We start from the raw sequence: 10,607 nt of genomic DNA, 5'->3' as shown, positions 1-10,607 counted from the left end.
CTTTGCAAATGAGGATGCAATACTGAAAATTAGAATATTGAGTACAATTACTAAATATTTCCAATAAATCTGTCAATGTCCATAAAATTACAATCTTTAGGGTCCATTTCCCACTTACTATTGCCGCTCCAAGTACCTAACATGGTGGACTGAGAGAGCACGTTCACTTCTGACCTGAAGTGCCCCATTCACCACATTGATATAATTACACGGCGCCCTGTGTCTTAGCCTGAAGCTAGGTTTAGGCTCTTTGTACAAGTTCATAAGGCCATTAACCCTTGCTTGAGGACCTCACAGCGAGATTGGCTTGTCTTGAGAGAGCCTGTTGCAACACAGTTAGCTGCACTTGTAGAAGCCTGAGCAGCAACAGCACACACGGCACGGTGGCGCAGAGCGGTAGAGTTACTGCCCTATAGCCATAGACCCTGGTTTCGATCCTAACCATGGGTAGTCTCTGTACGGAGTTTGCACGTTCTCCCTGGGACCGTGTGGGTTTTCTCCAGGGGCTCCGGTTTCCGAGATGTGCAGGTTTGTAGGTTGACTGGCCTCTGTAAATTGTCCCTAGTGTGTAGAAATAGAACTGGAGTACAAGTGATCGTTGGTCGGCGCGGACTCGGTGGGCCGAAGGGCCTGTTTCCACACTGTATCTCTCCAATGTGCTATGAAATCTAGGGCACTGATACAGTCTCAGTGCCTCCCCAGGCACTTGCTCTACCTATTGGTCTGTGCTGAGTGAGCTAACCCACGGTTGATCAAAATGCCGTTAAGCTGGGGCAGTGAAGATCGATTCCAATTCAGATTCAATTTTAATTGTCATTGTCAGTGTACAGTACAGAGACAACGAAATGCATTAGACAACAAAATGCATTAAATAGGGACTGGCCCGTACGGGGATCGAACCCGCGACCTTGGCGTTATTAGCACCACGCTCTAACCAACTGAGCTAACCGGCCATGCTTTTCAATGTCCTCCATTCCACCTCTATGATCTATTTTCCTCGCTGTGGATTGAATATGGGCAGATTTGATTTGGCTGGGTTGCTTTCCTCAAATGAACATCTTCTTGGGGAACAGTATCAAAAATCACACGGAAAATGAAGGGGAGATCCTGCGCGTATTTGGAGGTGAATTCGCTTTAGCATCAAATACTCAGTTGGACCTCTGCAGGTGCACAGTTGAAAGCATGTAGACTAGTTGCATCATGTCCTGGTTCAGTAACAGGAACGGCCAAGAATAAAGGAGGCTGCAGAGAGTGGTCGACATTGCCAGGTCCATCACGGATACTGACCTGCCCACCATCAAAGGGATTTACAGGAGGCACTGCATCAAAAAGCAGCTACTGTAACATCATCAAAGATAGACACAAAATGCTGGAGTAACTCAGCCGGACAGGCTGGAGGGAAGGAATGGGCGAGGTTTCGGGTTGAGACCCTTCTTCAGGGTCGTCATCAGAGACCCACGCCCCCCAGGCCACGCTCTCATTTCTCTACCATCACCGGGAAGAAGATACAGGAGCCTGTAAACCATGACCACCAGGCACAAGAACAGATTCTTCCCACCAACCATCAAGCTCTTGAACATACACACGACAAAACATTACTTCAGCCACAATGATCTTCTACGGGCTGTCATTTTGGCTGCACTGCGGGACTTTGGTTTTTCCAATATTATGGTCAGGTTATTAATGATCGTATTATTGATTTTTGCATATTTATTTATGTGTTATTGTGTTTATGGGCCTGTAAAGTTGCAGCAAGTAAGAATCTCACTGTTCCGTCGCCAGTACATGTGACAACTAAACAGTCTTGACTCTTGGACTGAATAACAGCAGCAAGGTCAATAGCTTCTGGGTAGAAGGAAGGAAATGAAACAAGCTGACTTCACCAATCCTCTCATTAAATGTAACTACACAGTGCTGCCCTCCCTTGTTGTAGTAAATGGTGTATAACTACTTTTCACATTAATACATAGTCATTATCAATTCAGTCTGTTTACTAGCTTCTTTAATCAGTATAACCACCTTAATAGTATACGTGTCTCTGATGTTGTATTTGATTCTGAACCTTAGCTCACAGCTTTGCCATCACTCTAGAACTGTAGCTGACTTTATATATACATCATAAAAGATTGTCATCAATGTCTTTAACTGTCTCTTGCTGCTGTGATCATATGATCTAAATTTTAGGGCGGCACGCTGGCACAGCAGTACAGTTGCCGCTTTACAGCACTTACAGCGCCAGAGACCCGGGTTCGATCCTGGCTACGGGGTGCTTGTCTGTACGGAGTTTGTACGCTCTCCCCGTGACCTGCGTGGGCTTCTCAGAGAACTTTGGTTTTCTTCCTCACTCCAAAGACGTACAGGTTTGTAGATTAGTTGGCTTTGGTAAAACGTTAAAAAAAACTGTCCCTAGTGTAGGAAAGTGTTAATGCGCGGTCGGTGAGGACTCGGTGGGCTGAAGGGCCTGTTTCTCCGCTTTATCTCTAAACTAAACTAAACTAAACTAAACGAAATTGACATTTCCAATGTCATATCCTGTTGAAAATCAATGCTTATTTAAGAAATAAAAGGCGAAAGGGCTGGAGTAGCTCAGTGAGAACATGGATCGGTGACGTTTCAGGTCCTCACTCTTCTTCAGACTGATTGTGAGGGAGGATTTTGTGGAAACATGGAGTATTTATCGATGCAGTCAGACAATTTATGAAATGAAAGCAACTTTAGGACACGCTTTCTCAAGGGTTTATTTTACAGGTCATTGAGTCATATGGCAGAGAAACAGGCCCTTTGGCCCAGCTCATCCATGCTGACCAAGATGCCTCAAGTCCCGTTTTGCCTGCATTTGGCCCATATCCCTCCAAATCTTTCCTATCTTTATACCTGTTCTAAAAGTATTTTAAATGTTGCCTCAACTACCACCTCTGCCAGCTTAATCCATATACTCATCACTCACAGTGTGAATACGATGTCCTCTAGTTCCTATTAAATCTTTCAACCCTCACCTTAAACCTAAGGCCACTAGTTCTTGACTTCCCTACCCATGGAGAAAGTCCATGTATGTTCACTCTATCCATTCCCCACATGTTTATATACACCTCTACAAGATCTAACTTCAGTCTCCTTCACTCAATGGAAAAAAATCCTAGCCCACCCAACCCCTCCCAATAGCTCAGGCCCTCAAATACTGGCAGCGACTTTGTAAACCTTCACTTCACTCCTTCCAGCATCTTTCCCATAGCAGGCTGACCAAAACTGAACACAATACTCCAAGAACGATCTCAGCAAGAGTAGATCTCTCTGAAAGCAAATGGGCCAAAGGAGTTTGATGCTGTTACAGCAGATAAATCTCTCAAATAAATATCGTGAAGAGTGGTGTAAAACTAAACACTACTTCTGACTATTGCCTGACAAGCAAAGAGCCTTCCCAGCTTTATTTTAGTTTATTTTTACTTTAGAGATTCAATGCCTAGACAGGCCCTTTCGCCCACTGAGTCCATGCCGACCAGCGACCCCCAGACACTAATACTTTCCAACCCATACCAATTTACAATTTTACCAAGCCAATTAGCCTATAAGCCTGTACGTCTTTGGAGTGTGGGAAGAAACTGGAGCTCCCAGAGAAACAGTGTGGAAATAGGCTCTTCGGCTCACCGAGTCCATGCTGGCCAGTACACTAGTTCTATCCTACATACTCAGGGCAGTTTATAAAAGCTGATTAACCTATAAACCCTCACGTCTTTGGAATGTGGAAGGAACATGGAGCATTCGGACAGAACCCATGTGGACGCTCAGAGAACGTACAAACTCTGTACAGGCCGCACCCGTGGTCAGGATCGAACCCGGGACTCTCGCACTATAAAGGGCCTGTCCCACTTGCGTCATTTGCGCGTCATTTACGCGGCATAATTGGCGACGCGCATCGTGACGTGTATGTGACGTCGACGTGATGCACGCATGGTGCACATTACACGTGCATGGTGCATGGTGACGTAGGCAGTGACGCATGGTTGCGCGCGCCGCCCTAGGATTTTTGGATGTACAAAATCTTCGTGCGCCATCTGCGTGACGCGCAAATGACGCCCAAGTGGGACAGGCCCGTAAGGCAGCAACTCTACTGCCGTGCCACCGATATCGGCCATGCTTCAATGGACAAGTACGACATGATTATCTTTTATCGACCTTCAGTGGATACTAATGGCCACAAGCAAATGATTGATTGCCTTTTGATATATTTTAACATTGACCTGTTGGAATGGCAACACTGGACATTGTCATGGTAATCATCACATCTAAGTGGTATTGCTGGAATCTGCACAAACAAAAACAACTTCCTCCAACTCCCTATCAATGCTCAGACATTGTGCAATACCTCAGGAAATAACACCTCTCACTAATAATTGTCTTGTTCTTGGCATGGGACCCATCTACGATTCTTTTTCCGAGAACACTTGCATGAACGAATCAATTTCTCAGTTTTAAACAACTTTAGTTATGAGATGAACTGTGATTATGCAATGGCTGCAAAATACAATTTGGGCACTTGTCCAAAGTGCGCCCACAGTATATCTTTAGACCTCTAGCTTACGAAGATGCCTGCACAGACTAGTTGGATGCTACAAGGAGCCCCACAGCTGCAAACTGCAGGGCAAATATCAGCCTTCCGCCGTCAACATCAAGGAGCTCCTGCAGTTAGTCTGGACATTGCAACCAGTTGTAACATTATGCTTCAACAAAGAAATATTCAATTGTACAATTGAGGCGGCAGGGTGGCTCAGCGGTATTGGTGCCGAACAGCCCCAGAGACCTGAGTTCGATCCTGACCTTGGGTGCTGTCTGTACAGAGTTTGAACGTTCTTCAAACGAAGGGCTTAATTAGAAAAGGAAAAATGGATTATGAAAGAAAACTGGCAGTGAACATAAAATCTGACTGCAAAAGTTTTTATAGATATGTGAAAAGAAAGAGATTAGTTAAAACAAATGTAGGTCCCTTGCAGTCAGAAACAGGTGAGTTGATCATGGGGAACCAGGATATGGCGGACCAATTGAATAACTACTTTGGTTCCGTCTTCACTAAGGAAGACATAAATGATCTGCCGGAAATAGCAGGGGCCCGCGGGTCAAAGGAGGTGGAGGAATTGAGTGAAATCCAGGTTAGTCGGGAAGTGGTGTTGGGTAAATTGAATGGATTAAAGGCCGATAAATCCCCAGGGCCAGATAGGCTGCAGGGAGTAGTTAGGGAGTAGGGAGTAGTTCCAGAGGATTGGCGGGTAGCAAACGTAACCCCACTTTTTAAGAAGGGAGGGAGAGAGAAAACGGGGAATTACAGACCAGTTAGCCTAACATCGGTAGTGGGGAAACTGCTAGAGTCAGTTATTAAAGATGGGATAGCAGCACATTTAGAAAGTGGTGAAATCATTGGACAAAGTCAGCATGGATTTACGAAAGGTAAATCATGTCTGACGAATCTTATAGAATTTTTCGAGGATGTAACTAGTAGCGTGGATAGGGGAGAACCAGTGGATGTGGTGTATCTGGACTTCCAGAAGGCTTTCGACAAGGTCCCACATAAGAGATTAGTATACAAACTTAAAGCACATGGCATTGGGGGTTCAGTATTGATGTGGATAGAGAACTGGCTGGCAAACAGGAAGCAAAGAGTAGGAGTAAACGGGTCCTTTTCACAATGGCAGGCAGTGACTAGTGGGGTACCGCAAGGCTCAGTACTGGGACCCCAGCTATTTACAATATATATTAATGATCTGGATGAGGGAATTGAAGGCAATATCTCCAAGTTTGCGGATGACACTAAGCTGGGGGGCAGTGTTAGGTGTGAGGAGGATGCTAGGAGACTGCAAGGTGACTTGGATAGGCTGGGTGAGTGGGCAAATGTTTGGCAGATGCAGTTTAATGTGGATAAATGTGAGGTTATCCATTTTGGTGGCAAAAACGGGAAAGCAGATTATTATCTAAACGGTGGCCGATTGGGAAAGGGGGAGATGCAGCGAGACCTGGGTGTCATGGTACACCAGTCATTGAAGGTAGGCATGCAGGTGCAGCAGGCAGTAAAGAAAGCGAATGGCATGTTGGCTTTCATAGCAAGAGGATTTGAGTATAGGAGCAGGGAGGTTCTACTGCAGTTGTATAGGGTCTTGGTGAGACCACACCTGGAGTATTGCGTGCAGTTTTGGTCTCCAAATCTGAGGAAGGACATTATTGCCATAGAGGGAGTGCAGAGAAGGTTCACCAGACTGATTCCTGGGATGTCAGGACTGTCTTATGAAGAAAGACTGGATAGACTTGGTTTATACTCTCTAGAGTTTAGGAGATTGAGAGGGGATCTTATATAGAAACTTACAAAATTCTTAAGGGGTTGGACAGGCTAGATGCAGGAAGATTGTTTCCGATGTTGGGGAAGTCCAGGACAAGGGGTCACAGCTTAAGGATAAGGGGGAAATCCTTTAAAACCGAGATGAGGAGAACTTTTTTCACACAGAGAGTGGTGAATCTCTGGAACTCTCTGCCACAGAGGGTAGTTGAGGCCAGTTCATTGGCTATATTTAAGAGGGAGTTAGATGTGGCCCTTGTGGCCAAGGGGATCAGAGGGTATGGAGAAAAGGCAGGTACGGGATACTGAGTTGGATGATCAGCCATGATCATATTAAATGGCGGTGCAGGCTCGAAGGGCCGAATGGCCTACTCCTGCACCTAATTTCTATGTTTCTATGTTTCTATGTTTCCTGCGACCGTGTGGGTTTTCTCTGAGTGCTCCGGTTTCCTCCCATATTCCAAAGACGTGTGGGTTTGTGCGTTAATTGGCCGCTGTAAATTGTCACTAGTGTGTAGGATAGAACTAGTGTATGGGTGATCCTTGGACGGCGTGGATTTGGTTGGCCGAAAGTCCTGTTTCCACGATGTATCCCTAAACTCAATTAAACTAAACTCAACTAATCGTATCATGACAGCAAACCAGACCATTATAAACCAAGGCCAGTTCAGTATGACAGGAAGTCTCTTTTGATTCACCAAGACCCAGGAAGCCATGATGAAGTTTTATAGGACTTTGGTTAGGCCGCATTTGTATCTATAGCGTGCAGTTCTGGTCACCACATTACAGGAAGGATGTGAATGCTTTGGAGGTTGTAGAAGAGGTTTACCGGAATTCTCCCTGGATTAGAGGGCATTTGTAATAAGGGGACGTTGACCATTTTTGGATTGTTTTCTCTGGAGCGTCTTAGGCTGAATCTTCAACCAAGTTGCTATATTTAAGAGGGAGTTAGAGGTGGCCCTTGTGGCTAAGGGGATCAGAGGGTATGGAGAGAAGGCAGGTACGGGATACTGAGTTGGATGATCAGCCATGATCATATTGAATGGCGGTGCAGGCTATGTTTCTATGTTTCTATGTTACATTTTTTATTTCAGTTACTCCATCTATTCTTCCTCTTCGGTTCTGACAAAATAACGAACTGACATTTTTATTTACAATAGATTCATTTGATTGTAGATGCAATGTGCCTTATGATTGCGAATAGACCTCTTTGAAGCTAACACCATTGTCTTTTAGTTTAGTTCAGTTCAGTTTAGTTTAGTTTAGAGATACAGGGCGGAAACAGGCCCTTCGGCCCATCGAGTCCACGCCAACCAGCGATTCCAGGACACTATCACTATCCACACACATTAGGGCCAATTCACATTATTACCAAGACAATTAACCGATAAACCTGCTCGTGTTTGGAGTGTGGGAGGAAACCGAAGATCTCAAAGAAAACCCACAAGGTCATGAGGAGAACGTACAAACACTGTACAGACAGCACCCATAGTCAGAATCAAACTCAGGTCTCCGGTGCTGTAAACGCTGTAAGGCAGCAACTCTACCGCTGCGCCGTCCTTGGCGAACAACGTTGATTCCCTATTAATCCTGAGTATGTCTATCCAATTAAGTTTCACTTACCCAATACTCAGACATTTGGCAATTCCACCACTGGCCATCATAACATGCCATACAGTTCATCTATCCCAGGGCTTCAAAACTTATCTTGAACAAGACTTAAAACTGACCTTGTCCCATCCCACAGATCTATGATGGGGCTGCTCGATGTACAGGGCGTGTGCTCTTCTCCATTAAGGAACATTGTTCTGCTCCACTGCACTGATCCACATCTACTGGTTTTCCATCCATTGGAACTTCAAGGAAAATGTCCTGTTGTTTTCACACTACAGTTGCTTGGAGCACAGGGTGACTTTTCCATATCTGCAGCCATTGTAACGTTGTGCCTACGTGTGAGAAAAACATTCCCCTTTGCTGATGTTGTGTTTGGTTCTGCACTCCTGTTTCATGTGTTTCAGCTCATACACCGCTGCTTGGAGTCCTTTCTTCTGATGAAAGGAGGGCACGATGGCGCAGTAGGTAGAGCTGCTGCCTCACAGCTCCAGCACCAACCAGCGATCCCCATTAGCACATTAGCCCTATCCTACACACTAGGGACAATTTACATTTATACCAAGCCAATTAACCGTGAAACCTGTACGTCTTTGGAGTGTGGGAGGAAACCGTTGATCTCAGAGAAAACCCACGGAGATCACGAGCAGAACGTACAAACGCCGTACAGGCAGCACCCGTGGTCGAACCTGCTTACCTGAAAGGACCGTTGTGACCCACCTCAGTGCTTGCTTACCTGAAAGGACCTTTGTGACACACCTATGAAAGACTAGTACGTCAGGCCTTTACATGCCTCCAGCATATGCTGGTACCGAGGAATTCCTTCATAGATAGAATGTGACGGCAGGTTGGTATAGGGTTGGTATATCTCTGGCACTTCATTGGAACGAGCTAGTTGACTCAGGAGGGACGAATGATGATTCTTCCCGTGGTAACATGGGTTAAATTCCTCAGACACCCATCAGATGTTGTGGTGTGATTTCATTACACAGGAATCACAGGGGTGGCTCATGGCCAGAAGTGCCCAATCATAGAGTCATACAGCGCACAGCATGGAAACAGGCCCTTCGGCCCACCCTGTCCATGCCGGCCACATTGACAAACTGGGCTTGTCCCATTTGCCTGCATTTGGCCCATACCCCTCTAAACCATATATCTGCCCTAATCACTTTACTTTACTTTAGAAATATACAACGTGGAAACAGGCCCTTCGGCCCACCGTCCACACCAGCCAGTGATCACCACCTACCCTACACACTAGGGACAATTTACAATTTGCAGAAGCCAATTAACCTACAAACCTGTACGTCTTTGGAATGTAGGAGGAAACCTGAACCCCCAGAGAAAACCCACGCGGTCACAGGGAAAACGTACAAACTCTGTACAGACAGCACCCATTGTTAGGATCGAATAGAGTATCTTTAGCATCGTAAGGCAGCATTACTACTGTGTCACCCTGGCTTTGAAACATCATAAATCAAATGACCAAAGTGACCGGAAACAACCTGAAGGTGGTCCTGATCCGGGAAATGTCTGAAGAACAGTCCCGACCCAAAACCTTGCCAAAACACTCCCTTTACAGATGCTGCCTGACCTACTGAGTTACTCTTTGTGTTTTCTCTCAAGGTTCCAGCATCTGCAGCTCCTTGTGTATGAATGGTCCTGATCAGATTTCTTTCCAGATAAAAATAATAATAATTTTGCAATGGAAATTTTAGTCTGATTTCACTTTTCTCTTTCTCATCCTATTTTGCTGACAGCAGCAGCTTGCACCGTCCCAATGATGTCAGCAGCCCACAGTGACTCATCGCAACCGGCAATCTATCACCATGGGCAGACAGGCTGCTTAACCATGAGGGCTATCACAGCGAAGATTGATGCTGTCTTCACCTGGCATCCAATCTCTCCCAACATGAATCAGTCATTAGCAGGGAGCATCTGCAACATTGACTGATACCTGTCATCAGATGTCATGGCCCCAACCTCCCCCCCTCCACCCCCGGCCACCCTGCCCCCACTTCCTCTCCCTCCCTCCCGCCCCTCCCCGCCATTCTTCCTGCAGCAACTTGTTTCTGGCTGAGAGTAACAAACATACACCTGGTTTTAAACTGTGAGGTTATAGGAAGGATGTTATTAAGCTGGAATGGGTGTAGAGCAGCACAGTGGTACAGCGGTAGAGTTGCTGCCTTACAGCGCCAGAGACCTGGGTTTGATCCTAACTATGGGTGCTGTCTGCATGGAGTTTGTACATTCTCTCAGTGACTGCATGGGTTCAGGTTTCCGTCCTACACACTGTCCCTAGTGTGTAGGACAGAACTAGTGTACTGGTCTGAGCAGATTTGGTGGGCCAAAGAGCCTGTTTCCATGCCGTATATCTAAACTAAACTAAATAAGAGTTTCACCAGGATATTTTTGGGCCTGCAGGCTTTAATTTTTGGAATAAGATGTAGAGGCTTTGACTTTTTGTTTGGAAAATAGAAGGCTATGGGGAGATCTTCTAGAGATGTCTAAGATCATGAGGGACATGGATAATGTGAAGGATCACAGTCTTCTCTCCCAATGTGGAAGATTCTAAAACATAGTCTAGGTGTAAGGTGAGAGGAGAGAGATTTTAGAGGCAACTTCAGGGGTAGCTTTTTCACTCAGTGGGTAGTCCATATCTTGAATGAGCTACCAG

At 45.7% G+C, this 10,607-nt stretch overlaps 1 non-coding gene across 1 annotated transcript; it reads right to left on the bottom strand.

The window, feature by feature from the left end:
* Positions 1–879: 879 nt before the first annotated feature.
* Positions 880–953, bottom strand: trnai-aau (transfer RNA isoleucine (anticodon AAU)). Its single transcript has one exon. It is a non-coding gene; the product is annotated as a tRNA-Ile (tRNA).
* Positions 954–10,607: the final 9,654 nt, after the last annotated feature.

Source organism: Leucoraja erinacea, chromosome 29, assembly GCF_028641065.1.
Source record: "Leucoraja erinacea ecotype New England chromosome 29, Leri_hhj_1, whole genome shotgun sequence".
In the NCBI taxonomy this organism is placed as follows: Eukaryota; Metazoa; Chordata; class Chondrichthyes; order Rajiformes; family Rajidae; genus Leucoraja; species Leucoraja erinaceus.
This window is presented reverse-complemented; position numbering and strand designations above follow the sequence as displayed.